The sequence below is a fragment of the Bombus impatiens genome, unplaced genomic scaffold (genome assembly GCF_000188095.3).
Source record: "Bombus impatiens unplaced genomic scaffold, BIMP_2.2 scf_0637, whole genome shotgun sequence".
Classification (NCBI taxonomy): Eukaryota; Metazoa; Arthropoda; class Insecta; order Hymenoptera; family Apidae; genus Bombus; species Bombus impatiens.
In genome coordinates this window covers 1,892,891-1,912,474 of record NT_177056.1, presented here as the reverse complement: position 1 = coordinate 1,912,474, position 19,584 = coordinate 1,892,891, and the positions used below count along the sequence as shown (strand labels likewise).

Here is a 19,584-nt window from a genome sequence, read left to right as displayed (position 1 = left end):
TGGAAATATTTTAAAATACTTTAAGTGTTCTATATACATAAATACAGGCAAGTAAGCATATCCTTTTTAATGTGAAGGGTAAGGGGAAAAGCAAGAATGCCATTACGTCACAAGATTAGCATTAAAAATGTTTTATTGCGAAAATAATTAAGCTTCAATATTTTAGCCTATTAGAAAAGGAACAACATTCAATGAATCCATTTGTATCGTTCATAAAATGAAGTTTATAACTTAGCCGTCATAAAAAAGAACGATTAATAAAATATTCATAATTTTTATCTGTATTTTGTTCCAGTACAAAATAAACATTCCCTATTTGTAACCAATATACCAAATCTTTAATACTATATATCTTATAGAGACATTTTGAACATTACAATCGTTGATAGGTTTGCAATCCTAGTTTTTATAAACAAAATATGTTATAAAATGGGAAATCACGAAGAACAGACGTTTCTCGTTCTTTTTCCTTACCCTTCACACGATACATTCAAAGACAGCTAAAGTCAAGTGTCTGTACATAGATCAATTTTTTTCAAAATTACAAATTTTAATTATTATATTAAAAAGTTGTTTTAACGTAAATGTTAATAAATAGACAGAAATTGATTTTCTGGGGGTGAAATATTTTAGTAAGAATTATTTTTATGTATATTAAAACACTCAATTGATCCATTTGTGTCGACTCCATATTAGTTTTGTCCGAATTCAATTTGGAAATGTACGCGTCGTGGAATCTTGTGATATTTTCGGTATAATTAGTGGTTTTACGAGTGTTAATAATATTAATGGTCGTTGTGTTACGAATATTTATGTGCTTTGAGTTAGTGATGATAATAATCAGACGTGTTGACAGCTTACTACAACATTTCCTACCATTGGAAAGTTGAAGGGTAAGTGTATTCTTATTTGGAACATGTTATATACCTCTGATATTATAGTTGTGTAGTATTATACCTTTTTCTCTATTCTATATGTAATATTCGTAATATACAGAAATTTCTCATACTCATTACAGTAAATACCTATACATTTATTATAATATAATTATAATATATATATATTTGTATCATACTACGTAATTAAACATATAACATATACTGCTATATAGATATAATACGAATATACTATATATATATATTTACTACAGTAATAAATATCAGAAACATTGTGACATTTTTATATGTCATATAGACATATAAAACATAGACCTATATATTATACATATAACACAAAAATATAAAATTTTTAATATAGTATTATGTGTCATATCATATCTCCAATTTAGGGTAAATTGTAATGATTAATAAGATTATATACTTTATAAACAAAGAAATAGGAACTAAAATATAGTAAATTTTCGGCTTTGAGAAAACACTTGTCAACAACGTTTCCGTAGTGTAGTGGTTATCACGTGTGGTTTCCGTAGTGTAGTGGTTATCACGACATATACTGCTATATAGATATAATACGAATATACTATATATATATATTTACTACAGTAATAAATATCAGAAACATTGTGACATTTTTATATGTCATATAGACATATAAAACATAGACCTATATATTATACATATAACACAAAAATATAAAATTTTTAATATAGTATTATGTGTCATATCATATCTCCAATTTAGGGTAAATTGTAATGATTAATAAGATTATATACTTTATAAACAAAGAAATAGGAACTAAAATATAGTAAATTTTCGGCTTTGAGAAAACACTTGTCAACAACGTTTCCGTAGTGTAGTGGTTATCACGTGTGCTTCACACGCACAAGGTCCCCGGTTCGATCCCGGGCGGAAACAGTTTTTTATAATTCTCTTTTTGTAATCTATAAATACTGGTCATTTTTATTTCCATGATTAGATCAAGATAGTAAGATATTTTCCTAGATATTATACCAAAGATATAAATATCTTCGATACTTCATTTAAGGTAGCATTAATTAAATGTTATCTAATAGAATCATTTTAGCCATGTTTCTACAGAATCGCTTTACCGACAGAGGATATTATCCTACGTTACCCTCCACTGTAATTGCTAATTTATATCGGGATGAGATCTAGTTCGTATATTTTGAACTAATAGTGCACTCTAAGTTTTACATGTTTTAATTAATTAGCTCTATTTTATATAATAACTGCACAAAAAATTAATTAATTTTATGGATGGTGCGATTTATCAAATTTATAGAAAATCTTTTCAATGGATCAATTTTAATGTTTTTCAGTTAATCGATCATTACATAATTTACTTACTTCATTAGCTTGATTCATATTTGACTATTCATTTTTATATTCTTTTTATAATGAACACATGTTTCATTTTTTGTAGAAAACTATACTTTCATTTTATTTTCCGTGATAAGTCTGTAATATAATTTTCATTTTTATATATTAGATTTCATTTATTACAAGCTTTTCAAAGAAACAGTGATAAAATTTAATTTATTCTATAGAAACGGAATATCTGTCGATAAACGCATATGTATGTACAGATAAATATCATAGTGTTTGTTTCGTTTTCCTACAGGTGGTGTACAGATGCACTCTTTGACATGAAAAGTCTGCAGAATTTCATGCATTTAAATTCTATTTCCCATAAATATGTACGTGTAACGTCACATCGAAATATACAGATTAATTTATAGTCTACTACCACATAGCAAAATACACATTTTAATACAATACTTATAGTAACAAATTTCAAACTTTACACAAAAGCATTCTATTGTTACTCTTTCATTCGTAATATGAAATTATTCGTAGAATTTTTTACAATTTGGTATTAAGCTTTTCAAACGAAGTGTTGCCACTGTTTCTATTGGTCACTTCTATTTCATGTTCTGCAACTGTTTGCAATGATCCATCGTATATTTCAAGTCTCACTTTATCGTCTGGCTGCGTAATTACGGTGGAGGTTTATGAGGCCTAGTGTGAGCTAGTCTTGAATCGAAACTCGAATTACATCGCGAAATAACCAAGTTCGATGAGGCCGTAACACTTAACCTTCCCTATTCAAAATTACTTTTCCGCGTGCTATATATTCGATTTTTCAAATACAATATGTCTATTTTTACTTTTATTGCCTTGGCTACTTTATAGCCCATTAAAGTTGTACTTAAGAATTGGGTATACGATAAATCACTTATAATTTTTCTGTTACAGTATCCTGTTTCTCGACACAGTCAGCGATTTAGGGAGGGGGAGACAAAATCACTGCTGCCTCGTCGTCTTCCGGTGAGTCATTTGTACTTTCATTACTTTTTAACGCCAGAATTTTATACCAAGTTATCGGATGACGTTTCGTGAAAATGAATAAATAATTGTAAATTGAAATTACAAATTTCAAGAAATCCTACCTTCTCAAAAATATTCTTGCAACATTTCAATTTCCATTGTTACGAAAGCCGTCGAATTCCATTATTTCGGACTTTTCGCAAATAGAATGCAATCTTCCTCCTTCATTAAGCCATACTCTCAAGAACAAGTTCGTTCAATTATGTCGACAACAGAGTGAGTAGAAAGCCTAAAGAAAAAAAAAAGAGAACAACGAGTCTCACTTGGACCCATTCCTATGAACAATCACGAAAGTATCGAACAATGCTTCATAAAAATCAGCACAAAGTGCTAAACTCTATATTTCCCAGGACTATATCCCACGTGTATCACGGTTGAAGAGCGCATTATACGAAACACAGCGATTGTTATCGCCAGGTTGACTAATTGCAAGGACGATTTTTAACGCGAAAACTTGGACGTGGTTGGGCATTGTCGCTCGTGACTACGAACTTATTAAAACCGACGTATATATCTAATTAAAGACAGAAAAAGAGAGACTCGTTGTCTATAGGTCGGTAAAGAGCCCTCTGGCTTGGTAAGTGGCGCTGAAGGATTTTCAGCCCCTGCTCAACACGGTTTCGTTTTAACGAACGAGAATGTCGCATAGTCATAAGATTATAGTACTACTTCGTGTTTGCGTTGTATCGACCAACTGTGATATATGTTACAGCGAAATTGAAATGTGCGAGATTGAAATAATTTTCAAATACTGAGATATTTTGAGGCTTCTATAGTCACGGAATTGAGAATTAATAAAGACAGGTTAAAAATAGTAATACACTAATAAGACTAATTAATACAGAGAATTGAATACGAAATTCATGGATCTCTATGATCGACTGCGTATAATGCAGTAGTTGACTGCACTATCGACCGTGTGCGACCGTTGCATCGCGTCGCGGTGTCGTGACGTCACAGTCACTAATGCCCGAGTTACATAAACCCCCATTGCGTGTGTTCTGTGTATCTCTCTCTCTCTTCTCTCGCATTTGCTGCGTGCTTGTCTCGTTCCATCTCCGCCTACTATATCCTCTTCGCTCTTCGAGAACGCGTCTATGCACTTCGAAAGTGTCTTTGGCACTTATTTCAGTATTCTCAGCCTAATTCGTGAGAACAGCGTTCGTTGTTTTAGCCTTTAACACGTCGACTGTCACGCAAATTTTATATGTCGTTAATTAAGTGGTAATGAATAATGATAAAGTAATATTTAATTTTTGAGAAATATCACTTCGTATTTTCGCGCCTTTTCTTTCACAGTGCATTATCATTCACGTTGCTGAAATTTTGTTCATGAAGCTTAGCTTATTTTGATGATCCTAAAGAGTTTACGAATAGGTAAGATAGGTCACCGATGACCAGCAGCAGTTGCAGTCAACCCGTTAAAGATCGTCACGAGTGAAATTTCACTTGATAGAAATTTCATTTCGATATTCGATAGGTTAGTAATCGTGTCATTTTTCTTTGCGTATCGAAACGTTTTTAGATTCGTCTGCCAATTAATACAGTATCGTGGTACTTTCGTAGAACTCCTTTATGGGGTGAGTCTAGGGCTGGTTCGGCTATTTATATCCACCGACTGGTATGGTCACTTCCCTTCTTTCTTGGCAATAGAGGTTATTGCAAGTCCTCGAGAAACGACCTAAAGAATCGCAAGTTTTTTTATCTTGTATGAGGGAGATAGACTGGCAGATTTAGCGAGGCAAACAGGAAGAATCGACTGGATCGAATCGTGTGTAGCCAGCTACGCGCATATCCCAATTCCAGCCTACTAATTTCAAAACCACGAAATTCCTTCGAAATTCTTTCGTTGCAAATCAAAATTTTCGCCGTGATCCGACAAAAGCGCGAATACGGATTGCCGACGATCAACGATTACCGACGGTCAGTGATTACCTTTAACAACATAGAGTCGCGAACATGTCATTCGGATGAAAGTTTGCAGCCACGAAGATCAACAAAAAATGGCACGTGTTTGTTTTTAGCTACTCGGTAACTCAAGGTTAAGGGACGAAGCCTTCCTGCAAAGTTCGATCCCGTAACACCTCACAAACGATCGCTAATAGAATAAAGTCTCGTTAACGAAACTCGATACAGACGATATTTAGGAAAAATTCCGATTGATCGTAGCGCACCGTCATTTACAAGGGAACATTTCGCTGAAAACGATTAGAGTTAGTAAGCTGCGATCTTCGTGCAGCGCTCCGCAAACGTAGCGAACAGCGAGGAAGGAGGAAACGTTGTCCGCGATGAGAATGTATCAATCAGCACAATTTAACTCGGCGTTAGCTGCGGAAGGGTGAAGGGGCGGTGAAGGGGGACCAGTAGAAGAGAGACAGGAGCGTAATAGAAGCAGGATGGAGGCGAGTAGGAAATAAAGGCGAGGGACGACGGTATAGAGGAGCAAGCGAGAGGTTAGAGGAACGAATGCAACGACAAAGAGGCCAACAGACCAACAGAGACTAGTAGAAAGGTTAGAAAGGGAGAGAGTAGGAGATAGAGAAAGATGGTGGACGATGTGGAATCCGTGGGATCGGGGAGGCCTGAAGGAACAAGCGCTGTTAAATTATAAATAATTTAATACGCGTTGTAAGGTTAGTTGATAAGTACCGTTGCAGTTCAAGTATCGAAACGTTTAAGGTATACAGTGGCCCAGGAAGTATTTCAACGCTTATCGCGGAATCTCTTGGTGAGATTTTGCCAAATTTGTTCGCACGGTCGCACTATAATTAGTTTAATAGGAATTATAACAGTATAATTTGAAACCAATTTCCAATGCAAATTGAAAGTGTATACTGGAATTACGAGATATTTATTGCATACATATACTTAGTGAGAAATTAGTATAGCGCATGAGTCTTAAAGGTACGATTAACGCTAGAGGTGGTCTGGCTGCATATCGTGGCTTGTTAACACAGAGAATAATCGACTTTGTTCAAATACTTCGCTGGTTTTCGCAAAGTATATGCTCCCAAAATATGTCTCGTAACTTGTATAAAGATCGTTAGATCCATCGCTAACCTTGCCAATACGATTACGATAACCTCTTCGCTAATGAGATCTCCAAATGCTTCGTCCAAATGTATACGTAAGAAATTTCCAAAGAAGTGTCGGAGGATTCTCGCCAGCCGCTGTACGCAATGAAACGAAGAAATTAACAGAATGCCGGCTTCCGAGAGATATTCGTATAATATCGGTTTCGAGTGGGAGAAGGAGGATGACGGCGATCAGGGAGGAGCAGGAGATGCAAATGCGAAATTCGCTGGATTAAACGAGGGATGGGGAGTAGGAGGGTTTAGAAGGGAGAGCAGAAAATAGAATGAATATAGGAAATAAACAGGGACGGGTAAGCGAAGGAGCGAGGAAGAGCGAGTTAGAAGAGTGGAGACGGAGAGAAACCGGAGGCCTTGAACTGCTGCGGCGGTCGGCATTGCAACTTTCCGCTCTATAGATCTCTCTGTTGCTCTCGAGTGTCTCTCTTCAGACCATTTCCCTCTCCTCGAACACGTTGCTGGAGCACGAACCATCTTTCTTCGATCGACGCTTCCCCGTCTTCGTTCACGTTCTCTGCCTCTATTTACATCGTTCCTCTGAAAGTCCCCTGTGGCTCGATGGTAATAATTATATATTTCTTTCGTTCGCTGCGTGCACTCGCTCCACAGAGGCCGGAAGTCTTATTGATTCGCGTTTTGGCGCTCGATGAAACCTCTCTTTGGTTCGACTTTTCGAGTTTTGATGCGTCGACACACGCGTGGAAGATCGCAGTACAGCGCTCCATTTAGGAAATTTCAATAGGCAGTTTAATCGAGCAAATCTAGGGAATTCCAATATAGAGGTACGTTCGGGGAATGTTTTCTTAATTTGTCAAGGTTGGCACAAGTAGTAGGAAATATTTTCAGACGCTGATTAGATAATGGATAGTTAGGGGAAAGTGCAGCGAGCCGCGGATATAAAATTTCTTTGCACTTTCGCACAGTTTTCGACATTTCGACTTAATTCGATGCGCAAACTTTGTACGTATGAATTTTCAGTCTCGCTATACATATACGGACGAGGTTAGTTTCGACGTAGAGTTTCATTTAAGAAATTTTAGAGGAAATTGGTACACGCGATGCCTTTTCGTAAACTCTTGGGAATTTTTCGTCTGATTTATAATTAGGCAAAAAGACAGTAAATTAAAAAATCGAGGTTCTTTGTAAGAAATACAACAATGTTTATAAAAGAACGTCATGTATATAACCTCTAAAAAAAAAAACGTAAGAAATCTTCTAGAAAAAAATATCGTATAAACAAATAGGAGAAGAAAAAACTTGGTGTATATAAATAGGGATAAAAATTCGTAAAAACGCAGAAACAAAACGGGTACGGAGGAACGTGAGCGTGCGTTATGCATCAGAGATCCGGCACCTTGAACTTTTATCACGTGCGCGAACAGAGACGCGATAATAAGAGGCGGGATTGTTGTTTGCATAAGCGAACGCGTAATCGAATACCAGGAAACAATGCTTCGCGTGCGAAAATCGTGTTTCTGAGTCAACGATCGGGACCTCGGGTTTCTTGCACTCGATTTTACGCCCTCGAATATCCGTCCGGCTACTCGGACAGAAATAATCCGGCCGACACCGGATACATTTTTGTTAAGTTCGCCGTTCGCCGTGGCAAAACGGTTTCTCGCGAAACTCTGGAATGTTTTCGACATCGAAGCTTCTTTTTCAATTTTTCCCTTCTTTTTTTTATTTTACTCTGGACAGCGAAAAATAACGCGTATAGATCGATTTAAGATGATTTCGTTAGGGATAGTCTCGACGAAATTACGGGATCTTTAAAGAAGCGCGAAATGATTTTAATCGTTGGTAAAATTGGTGGAATAATTGGTAAAACAGATTTGGAACGTGAAATGTTCGGGACATTGAGTTCTATTAATATTCTGGGGATATTGCGACTTAGGGAATTGTCTAAAGATTGGCATTTGCAGATGGAGCTAAGTGACTCGAGGATTGCTTAACTAGTCGACCTTTAGGTTAGGCTGCAATTAGAATTGCGCAATGATGATCCAGGAAATTATACAAAATTACGACCGAGTTATTACAAAATCGTTCTGATACTCCATGAAAGCAGCTAAATTTTAGAAAATGGTTATAAAAATATCCTCGTTCGATAGATGAGATCGGAATTCAAATAATATTTCCATAAACATCGAAGTAATTCCTTTGCGAATCAACGAAAACGTAACAAAGTTTGAAACGGACTAAAGAAGGTATGAAAAACTCTTTTCCATTAGCAACAAAAAGGAAAAGGGCGTTTTTGGCGGCGAGTCGAGCGAACAGTGGTGCCTGAAACAACAGTCAGAAGATTCATTAGCCCAGGCTGAACAAAGAATGTCGAGTGACTCAAACGATAAACATTCGTATGAAGTTTCTCGGAGTTTGTTGTGGCCGTGATCGCGCCACGATTTCGCGTCCGGTGGATTATTGCGATCCTTCCTATTGTTGGCTCGTTATCAGAAAGTTTTGCCAAAGACCAACCCGTGATATCTCCGTCGGAGCTATCTCTCGATAGGAACGATCGAAATGAGTCAGATAGCCTCTGTCTACGCCGGAGTGTTGCAAGTTCAAGTTGAAATTAGGATATCTAACCTCAAAAGTGAGCTAACCTATCAAGGTGATTGATCTTAGAACGAACTTAAGTACTGGCATATAGTGGTGGAAGCTTTCACGTTTCGTAATATTTTTCTTAGTTTTCTTTTTTAAATAAACAACAACGTTCGCGAGTAATGCAGGGAATTAAACGGGGAAGCCCTGTAAGTTAAATTTGCGCCCGCCTAACCTAAAATATCAATGTCTATAGAAAAATCTAATTTCTATCTATATAATGTCATATTAAATCATATTGCAGTAGAATGGTATTTTTGTCCGATCACCTCATATTTTTCTCCGTTAAATTAATTCTCTACGAGTTTCTCGAGTTTACTTCCAATTTATTTACCCGTTGGTCGATGAACTTCTTATCAGCAAAAATAGTGCGGTTTTATAATATCTTAATTGTGACAGCTGCTTTTACAGTATCTTTACTTGGAACCACCGTATTTTGGTAATTCGGTTTATTTTCACACTGGATCGGATGAAAATGCAACTATGCAAGTTGATGGAACGCGAAGATAGGAGGCACAACGTCTATTTCAACAATTAAAATTTCCCTTATTCATAAAGGGTAACGTCTGCGTCAAACGTGATCTACGATAGATCGAATCATTAAATATCGCGTCTACGTTGACGTAAATTGCATCGTAACGGCCGAGTTAGCCGAGACCTTTTTATAGTTCCACGAAGAGACGATTCTGTCGATGGTTACGTATAAACGATCTTTTTATAGAATATGATATTTCGTCAAAAAATATGCATATGCAGAAAGACCTGGATCGTTAATTCTCACTGACAGAAATTTTAAACAAGACGAGAGAAAGGGTAACAAATTTATTTCCAATAGTTTCCTCGTTTATCGACTGCAAAACTATACGTTGACGTTTATGTGGTTAAATGTTAATCTTGTCGAATTGAAAGCTGCGCAGAATTCCTTCCTTTCTATCAACAGTCGTTTTATAGCTAAAGCCACTAGTTGAAACCAGAGCGATGCTCAAATTTTGTCGTTACGTTGTCCTGAAACAAAAATGACCTTACAATAGAGATACTGGAAGCGCGAATAATGTTATTTAAACAAAGGCGAAGACCATCGCGAACAATAACGTACATCGGGAAATGCAACTCAAAGTCCATAAATTTCCCTTTTTCTCAGGAGAAATGAAAATCGATCGATTCACCAAACGACCAAGACCTGTTACGGTGTTTTTTCAATAGGTGACAAATAACTGCCATACCAACAGAGCTGCACCATAAACGCGTATCTCGCTGATCGAAGAGCGATCTGTTGGCGATTTAAAGTCACGTGATGCGTCAGATCGTGGCTCAGCCATGTATACATGATAGTTAACGAGGACGATAACAGGGTCGCCTGCTCGCGTATACGTGCTCGTGAATCTGCATAGTAGCGCGGTTAAAGAACCAGGTTATTACCAGCGATTCAACCCTGACATTTCGTACGATGACGCTAATGCCTTACACGTATATACAGAGAATACACCGGTCGGGGTTAGGTTCACGCTCATCGTCAGGCTATCAACAGAGAGAAAGAGAACTTTGTTTCGATGGCTGCTTCAAGCAAGAAAGAGGTCAAGGGACCAAAATAAACGGAAAAACCGAAGAAGCTTGCGGGTTGCTCGTCGGCGATTCACGCGAAACTGTTGGTTTTCCAATTGTTCGTTAATCGATAATGGTGACGCGAACGGTGTAAGCGTCGGTAAGGCGAAAGTATCGTAATAATGTGACAAGAAAAAGTCCACGGATTTTCATGAATTTTTATACGTTTATATCTATTATATGTTATTATATATATTTATTGTACGTTTTTTTATGCTTATAGGCGTAAGTAAAATGGCACCTAAATCGAGATTCGTCTCATCTGTTAAACATGGTAATAAATACTGCATTTTGAATATCTTATAAGTATTGGCACATCATACGCATTGCGTGCATTTTTGCATCTTCAAATGTCCTATACACGCGCAAAAATCCGCAGTCTAATAATAATTGAGAGTTTACTTGTCCAAGTATTCCGTTGCGAGTTTTCGATTTGAAACCGATTTATAAGGAGGAGCAAAAATATTCGCTGTGCCGAGCAAACCAACGATACGTTAGGTTCCGCGCAAAGAGGTTACAAAGAGATTCGATGCAACAGATTACATATTCGATGATGCTGAAACGCGAGTCAGAGAGTGCGAAACACTGTTGGTTCAGGTGATTAAGCCGAACGCGTGCGGCCAATGGAATTTTTCATTCTGTGTCTGCTTCTTTTTTTCTCCTTGCTTGTCACGTTTTCCTGTGTTTCTCGCGACCAATTGCGCAAGCTGTTTCCCACACGAAATTTTGTACATCAGATAAAAAGAACCTGCATGGTATTCTCTATTTCCCTAGATTATTTGTCCTGGGAATAGAATCATTTTTTGACGGATTTCAGACGAGGAAAATTGCGTCTCAGCGCTGTCATACTTATCTTTATCTGCTCTGATAATTAGTTAGAATAATTAAATTCGACCAAATTATGGTTAAAGGTATCGATAACGATCGACGACAGCTGACAATAATTACCAACAGTTGCTAGTGACAATTGGCGAAAGTTGATAGTAATTAATAGGAATAGTTGGTAATAATCTATCATGCAGTCAGATACGAAAAAATATTGCAAGTTTGACGATAGTTGACGGAAATAATTGATAACAGTGAATAGTAGTTAACAATGGTGATCGACAATAACTCGTAACTGTGCTCGACAACAGCTAATAATAATCTATCACGATGTGAAATGTAAAAATATCTCTCGCGAAAAGTATCACCTACGTTATTTTTGGCTAGGTTAAATGAAATTTCACCAGTGGTAAAAGCGTTCAACATGGAATATAAAAATCGGCTCGTAAAATCAGCTGGCTATAAAGGATTATGAATTGGAAGTAAAATAAGCGATTTTTTGAAATACTAAAAGTCAGTGGAATGGTTAAGATTTACGAGAAGAATGGAATTCGTAATTGGCGACGAGGCGTGGCAATGGGCAGATTTTACGGGGACGATCCTTTAACGATAGCGACAACGACGAGGGAAATGTAAGTCGACTGGCAAAGGCTAAAGCCGGTGTAAAGGGGTGGTTATCGAGCGGTGTCTCCTCACAAAGCTCTCCTCGTACGCATACAGATCGGTCTAAATCAATACGTACGACTATCGACGTGCCTGCAAGGTACACGTCTGTATATTTAGATACGCTGCTCGCCGCTCGAAAATCCATCGGAATATTCGATTTCGTCGACTGATATTAACCAACAGAGTTATTGCGTTTTCCAACTTTTGTTTATCTATTTATTTAATTTTAGTAACGAGCGTGTTCGCAGCGCGAAGTATTTTAGTGTATTCGATGTTTCGCATACAAATTATTATTTATCGATGTCGAAAGCGGACGAACCATGGACGATCGTAAGGGAATAAATAGATGTGCGTAGAAAGTTAGTTAGAGGAAAGTGCTTAGGAAAATTGAGGAAATAAAAATTGGGGAATTCGTGGGAAAATTTTCAGCGGGTAATCGGAATAAGAAAACGTTTAGGAAAATTGTCAGAAAACATTTAAGGTAGCAAGGTATTCAGAATTGGAGAAGCTCGAGGAAAATACTCGGGAAATATTCAGAATAATAAAATACACAAAGAAGTCGACAGAAAACACTTAGAAGAAGAGGCTTCTCAGAAGGTGTTCAGAGTGAGAAAATATTTAGAGAAATTCTCGGGAAATATTCGGAAGGAGATATTTAGAGTAAAAAAATTTCCACGGTTATCAAATTTCCAGGAAATATTCCGATTGAAAAATCACTTAGGAAAATAAGAATAAATGTCTTTATTACCGTAAAATAACGTATTCTAAAATCCTTTGAAATCACGCAGATTTTTCGATGAAAATTGTTTGATGTTTCAACTTTGCTTAACATTTTCCTGAAATACAAATTTCGTAATCCGCGCTACATTCTCTTTAAGTTCGTCATTTTTCTTCTTTCTTTCACGAAAAAAGATTCCCAGTTATAGAGCTTAAAATAAAGGCCGCGCAGTGCGTAGGAATCGTAAAGTAGAAACGGCCTATAAGAGTCAGACACCAGCGAGTCTGCCATTGTCGATTATTTTCTACTTCACAATAGATTTCTGCTCTACAGTAGTAACGCACGTATAGTCAGACACTAGCGTCCTATACTACTGGAAAACTCCTCCATTGAAACGTTTTCTCTATTTTGCAACCGTTGTATTCTCTGAACGAACACGTGCCATTATTACTGCTCCGAGTAAAACCGTGTCATGTTTTCGCAATTCTTTCTGATTCACGGTTTTCGGTGCCAATCGCGTTTTTTGATAAAAATCGAGCATATTGCCCAGGCATTTCACTCGGATTTTATTTATTTATAGAGAAGCACTCGACCGTTAACAACGCATCAATCGAAGAACGATGAATTTATCGTTCGATAAAATACATTTTCCAAATTGCAGTAATTCTATGAAAAAAGGTTGCCTTGAAATTTCTCGTTTATCGACCTTGGTCAAACATTCTCGACAAAACTCGCACACAGACTCGATCAATTTTCCTATTCCTACCATGTAAACGATAATTGAACAGAAGTTGGCGGATATCAAAATTCAGCAACTTTGACAATTCACGAAAATCTGTCTAAATTCTAATTTATCAATCTTCCTCGAACAACGCGATTCACTATCGAAGTTCATTTTTCTACGAAACATTCACAGACCTGGTGACGAATTCACAAATATCAAAGCTCCTCGATAAATTCAACGATTCTTTTGCACCACCAGTTCTGTCCGTTCTTTTGTTTATAAAAAAAACCTTGTCCAGGGAAGGATCGTGTTTTCGATCGTGGATCCCGATAATTGGCGCTGGGTGGTTCGAAAATAGGTCTCCCGACGGGGAGTAAACAGAGCGTAGATATATAGAGACGAGGATGTCGGCAGCGCGGCATAGAGACGGTTCGAACTTGTAAGGAACGAACGAGGTAAGCCCGGCCAGCTGTGGCCCAGCTTGGTTGCATCGGGTCGATCAATAAACGCGGCTGACGGTAGTGCAGTTGGCCGCGCGTTAGGCGTCGCGACGCCCCACGGGCCAGGTCTAAATTTCGGCCGCTGCACCGGTGCCACTGTGTCGCCAGCCTTCCCGTTTTTCCCTCACTGCTCCTCTTTCCCTTTCTGCCGCCAACCCGGACGCGCTTTCGTTCCTGGACGCGTCGCGACGCCACGCTCGACCGACTTTGCTTCGCATAGTCGATAACTATCGCTATATCAAATCCACAGAAAGCTGCATTTTTATTCACAGCGAGTGGCTTACTATCGTTTCGTTAGTCGAAGCAAATTGATTCGAATCGGTTTTTAATTCTTCGTGCATTTATTCATTTCGTTACGTACACTGACTGGTGATAGAAATATTTTATGTACAGTGGCGAAGGAAAGCGTATGGTTTATAGTAAAGAAGAAAGATTCATAGTTGTGTTATGATAACTACCCTACAGAGTATTACACGTATGTACCATGTACCATGTACCATGTACCATGTACCATGTACCATGTACCATGTACCATGTACCATGTACCATGTACCATGTACCATGTACCATGTACCATGTACCATGTACCATGTACCATGTACCATGTACCATGTACCATGTACCATGTACCATGTACCATGTACCATGTACCATGTACCATGTACCATGTACCATGTACCATGTACCATGATGTATACCATGTACCATGTACCATGTACCATGTACCATGTACCATGTACCATGTACCATGTACCATGTACCATGTACCATGTACCATGTACCATGTACCATGTACCATGTACCATGTACCATGTACCATGACTATACTATATCGTACTGTACATGTTTATTAATAAGCTAGAATGGGGCTGTGATATGCATGAAACGAAACGCAAGAAACGTATGTACGTATATCTATATATGTATATGGATATATAAGTTGGAAATTACGTGGCATTACAGAGGGTTATTTTCGTAGCGCGATGTAGAAAGAAACTTCCTCTGTCTTCGTATAAGCCGTCTGATGTTGGAAGATCGATTTCTCGTATTGTATCGTAGCTTTTTATCTTCCCCACCCTTTTAATCTTTATTTAATAAATAAAGTAGAAGCTTCCCCTGTTCTTTAGCGAATGCAGCCTTTCGTTACGTAAAGCTTTTGTTATTAGTATAAAATGCTCGTATCGTTTGAACTCTGTCTTCCATTTGCATTCAAATTATAAAAAAAAAAAAAAAAAAAAAGAGTATAGAACTCACCTTCGAGACACTTCATTGGTAATACAAAATTCATATTTAAATAATACATACATACAATATAATAATACATACAAATTCGCAATAACATCTTGGTGAGGATAAAGAACTGTCCCGTCAGGTGAACAAAGTTTACCCTGCGTGTCCCTTATTTTTCCTTCGTGGTGGATGGCAACAGAGGAGTTTGAGGATAAGATATCGAATTGGAGAAATGCAAACGCGTGGTGCGGTTGCGACATCCCCGACCTAGGCCATATTTTCGCGAGGACAGGTCTGGATTGGTCGAAAATACACTTCCAAGACCGAGTTCGCACAGGGTAGGGGACTTGTGGGCGTGTATCCAAAATTGCTTCCGATTTATAGACGTGGAACTTCTCCATAGTAGTTTATTAAATAATGTATTTTAGCAAGCGTTCGAGTACTTTCACGAGCCACTGACGATACGAGAAGATGGCTAGCGAGATGACACAGACGGGACAAGGCGAGCATGTAAGAGCAGTACCTATTCCCTCGATCGCTTGCTGTGTGATTTCCTCTCAGTTACCATGTGATTGTTGTTTGAACATCCGACGCTTTCGACCAATGTGCTGTCCGAAATAATGAATCAGGTCCATATTCTATCGCCTAGGTTACCTTCCGGTAAACGTTATCAAAAGTAACAATTTTTTGTATAACATTTTTCTGCTAATAGCTACGAAGCTGCGAAAATTATTAGTGGGAAGAAAAACGTTAAAGATCGCCATAAGAAACAAGAATTATGATATTTAGATACACGCGTAATACTTACTTAAAAAAGAAAAAAACAATCTGGAGATAAAGAGGTTGTCATACGATAGTCGAATAAGCTTCGTTAATTGCCAATTTTATTGTTACACATATACCACGTATAGCGCAGTACTGTTCGCATAGACTTTCAACTGTGATCTGTTTACTCGGCTTGTGACATACAATTATACGATCACGAAGAAGAAAATCGTGTTATCTCGATTTGACCGTACTTTTGTAATTGAAATATATCTAATAAAAAATTAGCATGCGTTCGGATACGTGCGAGCCGTGTACTTTTTCGTATTTCATCGACTAAAATCGGCCAACGTAGCAAATATTTTAAATCGAGCGTCGACGCCACTGTGAGCGCGTTGCGTGTAACGCGCCATCGTTGGCCTGGCGCAGGCCGATTGGCGTAGAGGGAGAATGTGCCGGTGGTGGGGGTAGAGGCGCAAGCGGCGCGGCACAAGGGAAAGAGAACGTTCTACAGAAGAGAGGCGGGAACGGGGAAGCTCTATCGATCGTTAAGTCTGTAGGCCGTCTGCCTCTGGACAAGATCATAATATACCCCGGTCGAGGAAGACGGAGGGAGAAAGGGGAACGTGGTGACCACGAACTGGCATAGAAAGAAGGGGTGAACCGTGAACCCGTTCATTCTCGCTGTGGAGAGTTGAAGGACGATCGTGGCGCCTGTTTAGCGACTCGTTGCCCTCCTCTCTTACTCCTCTTCGATCGCGTGCTTTCGATTAATAGGAAGAACATTCCGCAACTTTTCGTCCTAATGCAATTCTTCATGGAAAGGTCAGCAGTTCTCGAGCTTCGATTTCTGTAATCCATTATTTGTTTTTTTTTTATAACGTTTATTTACACCAAGATACATTTTAAATACATTTTGGTATTCACAATAAACTATGAATTTTAGTAATGATTTGTTAGGCAAAGGTACCGATACGCGACGGTACGACGTAGCCAATCCATTATTTGTGGTTATGAAAATTATGACCTTGTTATATTTTGTATAGTGGTTGTTCAATTTCAAGTTCGATCGTGTTTCTAACATTCAAGGTTATTAGACTATAAGATTCTCGGTTCAGTTTTTGCTCGGTGTTTCGGGTAATTAGATCGAACTATACGTCATAAACACGATATTATATATTAGGGAATTTTTTATTTTACTTTTGAGTTTGTAATATTCGTGGGTGTTGAGGTAAATTTTGTACAATGATCACGGTACTTCGTAGGCGAATGGTAAATTCATTTTTCTCGGTATTTTCTTGACAGCGTGAAAATTCTTACGGAATGTCGAAGAAGATTCCGGTGAATTTTTGTCCTTTCGTATTTCCATACCTGGCGCTGACAACGACCAAACTAAACATGAGATATTAGGGAAAGGTCACGAACCGCGATCGATCGTGTATTTTTAAATGCTTTCGTATCTTTCGAAAAGCCGATGTAAATACACTTACGTCAGGCGGCCGATGCACGAACCGTTCTGAATTGTTCAATAAGCTGTGAACCGTATATACCCCTTTATTTCTGGCTTGTTTAGGAATAATCACTTAACATAGCGGCGAGAAATGACGTCAGCTCTCAAGATCAAGCGTCTCGTTCTGCACTTCGAAAGTGACTTACTTCTGCGTTTATTCTACTAGCGAAATTATACCTTGGTATAATATAGTATTCATTGGAAAAATATAATTTTTCATAACTCGCGAGAAAATTCTGATTATTTTAAATTATTACTCGTTGAAAGAAGCTTTAAATTATTTATTAAAAAAAAAAAAAGAAACGGCTATCTTTGGGATTTTTTCTTCAAGAATGTAGGAAGCATCTTATCTCGACGTTTTTATGGTGGTTTTCAAAGAAAGTTTACGAACTATTTTGCTGAGAAATAATTCCTATTAAATTTTCTATCAAATATCCTATCCAACCTACCGTATAATACGTTTCAAGATATACAGTCTTCTGCACAACGTACAAGAAAAATCAATTTTCCCAATCGAAATATTCTAAGGAAATAACCTTTTAACTCTCAGGTCGGATACACTTCACGAAGGAAAAGTATATTTCACGATTGTTTGCATTTCCATTCGGCTTTCCATTCCATCAAGATTTTATTAGAAATTGAATTACGCTGGTTTAACGTTACGACAGTCGGTTGGATATTCGAGATTTTACGAGAACGTTCGCTCTTTACGCGTGTTATCGACCAGCCCAGATAAGAGCAACCGCTCTTTGATAAGGTGTCAATGTCACGGCTCTGCGAATTTATCAGAGCGTTCACTCTACGAATCCGCTCACGGTGCTTCGTGATCGGAAACACGCGTTGAAATTTGTTTAATTAACGAATCAACAGCCACGTGTTACCGCCACTATCTTTTCAATTTTCACATGTTTTCAATGCAAACGATATAATTCCTTTTATCTTATATTTATACTTGCCATTATGAATTTTTTCCTCTACCATTTAAACATAAAGTATATTTAGTTAAGCAGAAGCGAATTAATGAATTATCGTTTCCTATCGTAGGAGTATCATAGTTTGTCGTTCGATCAAATTGTACCACTCGACAGCGAGAAAAGTCGATTCATAAAATTCAGTTTACTCCTCTTTTTTATTATATACGTATTTTGTCAAGTGGTTTGAGTTACTTCAAAAGAACCGTATGGGAACAACAACAGGAAACACTCGATGTATATCATCATATATTGATAAGATTTATTGTCGAATCACAACAATATGAAGATAAGATCGAGACAGAGCGTAATAAGTTTCTTTTGTAAGAAAAGTGGCAGGTCGATGGCTCCATGCACGTGGAATCTTAGTCCTGTTTACTTATTTATCGAGCTTCTCAACAGTCACTTTCTAATGTTTGCCTCAGGATTTCCAGGAAACGCGATGTTTCGAATGAAGAAACTATACGCGGAAAAAAGTATACGAACGCTTGTGTCGTCGGACAGAAGGTCGTTGTTCTGCAAATTATCGGGAGATTGTCTTTAAAGCTGAGCAATAAGATTCTAAAAATAATATTCGGCTATACCGTGCAAGCTTTCGCTGGTAAAACTTTCTAAACAAGTTTGAAAGTGATTCTGGTAGCCAAGTAGGGATGTCAGAGTCCTCGAAGGGGCTTCGTTCGTCCAAACCTAATTATTCCTTGCTTCTTCGCTCTTGCGTAACTGCTTGGCAGCGCGCGCCATCCAACCACCAGGCTATTGGATCGTTGTTTCTATATTTTTCGTTCAAAATTCTTCGAAACACTCGTTACCGTGTCCAAAGCCTCCGCTTCACGAATTTTACATATTTTTCCTCGAGGGAACATCCTCTTTGCAGCCACACAGTATCCTACTATATTCGCGCACTTTATCCCCGACGGTGTTATCTAAGTAATTCGCGTCGTCAAATATTTCTCAGTTCAGGGAATTTATTTTATTCCAATCGCTGTGAAAAATGTGGTAAAACGTGGGCCACCGATGGCCACCGTGATAGTCAATCGCGTTAAACGATCTTTTCCACCTGACAGCAAACAAGCCA

General features: G+C 38.0%; 1 protein-coding gene and 1 non-coding gene across 2 annotated transcripts in view; both read left to right on the top strand.

The window, feature by feature from the left end:
- The first annotated feature begins 779 nt into the window (after positions 1-779).
- The window catches only part of LOC100749603 (ecdysone receptor), a 197,944-nt gene continuing 179,139 nt past the window's right edge, over positions 780-19,584 (top strand). The window contains exons 1-2 of the mRNA XM_012389094.3: positions 780-893; positions 3,177-3,248. The gene's annotated coding sequence lies outside the window, so the exon portion shown is untranslated. The remainder of the gene's footprint in view (positions 894-3,176; positions 3,249-19,584) is intronic.
- Positions 1,742-1,814, top strand: TRNAV-CAC. The gene has a single exon. It is a non-coding gene; the product is annotated as a tRNA-Val (tRNA).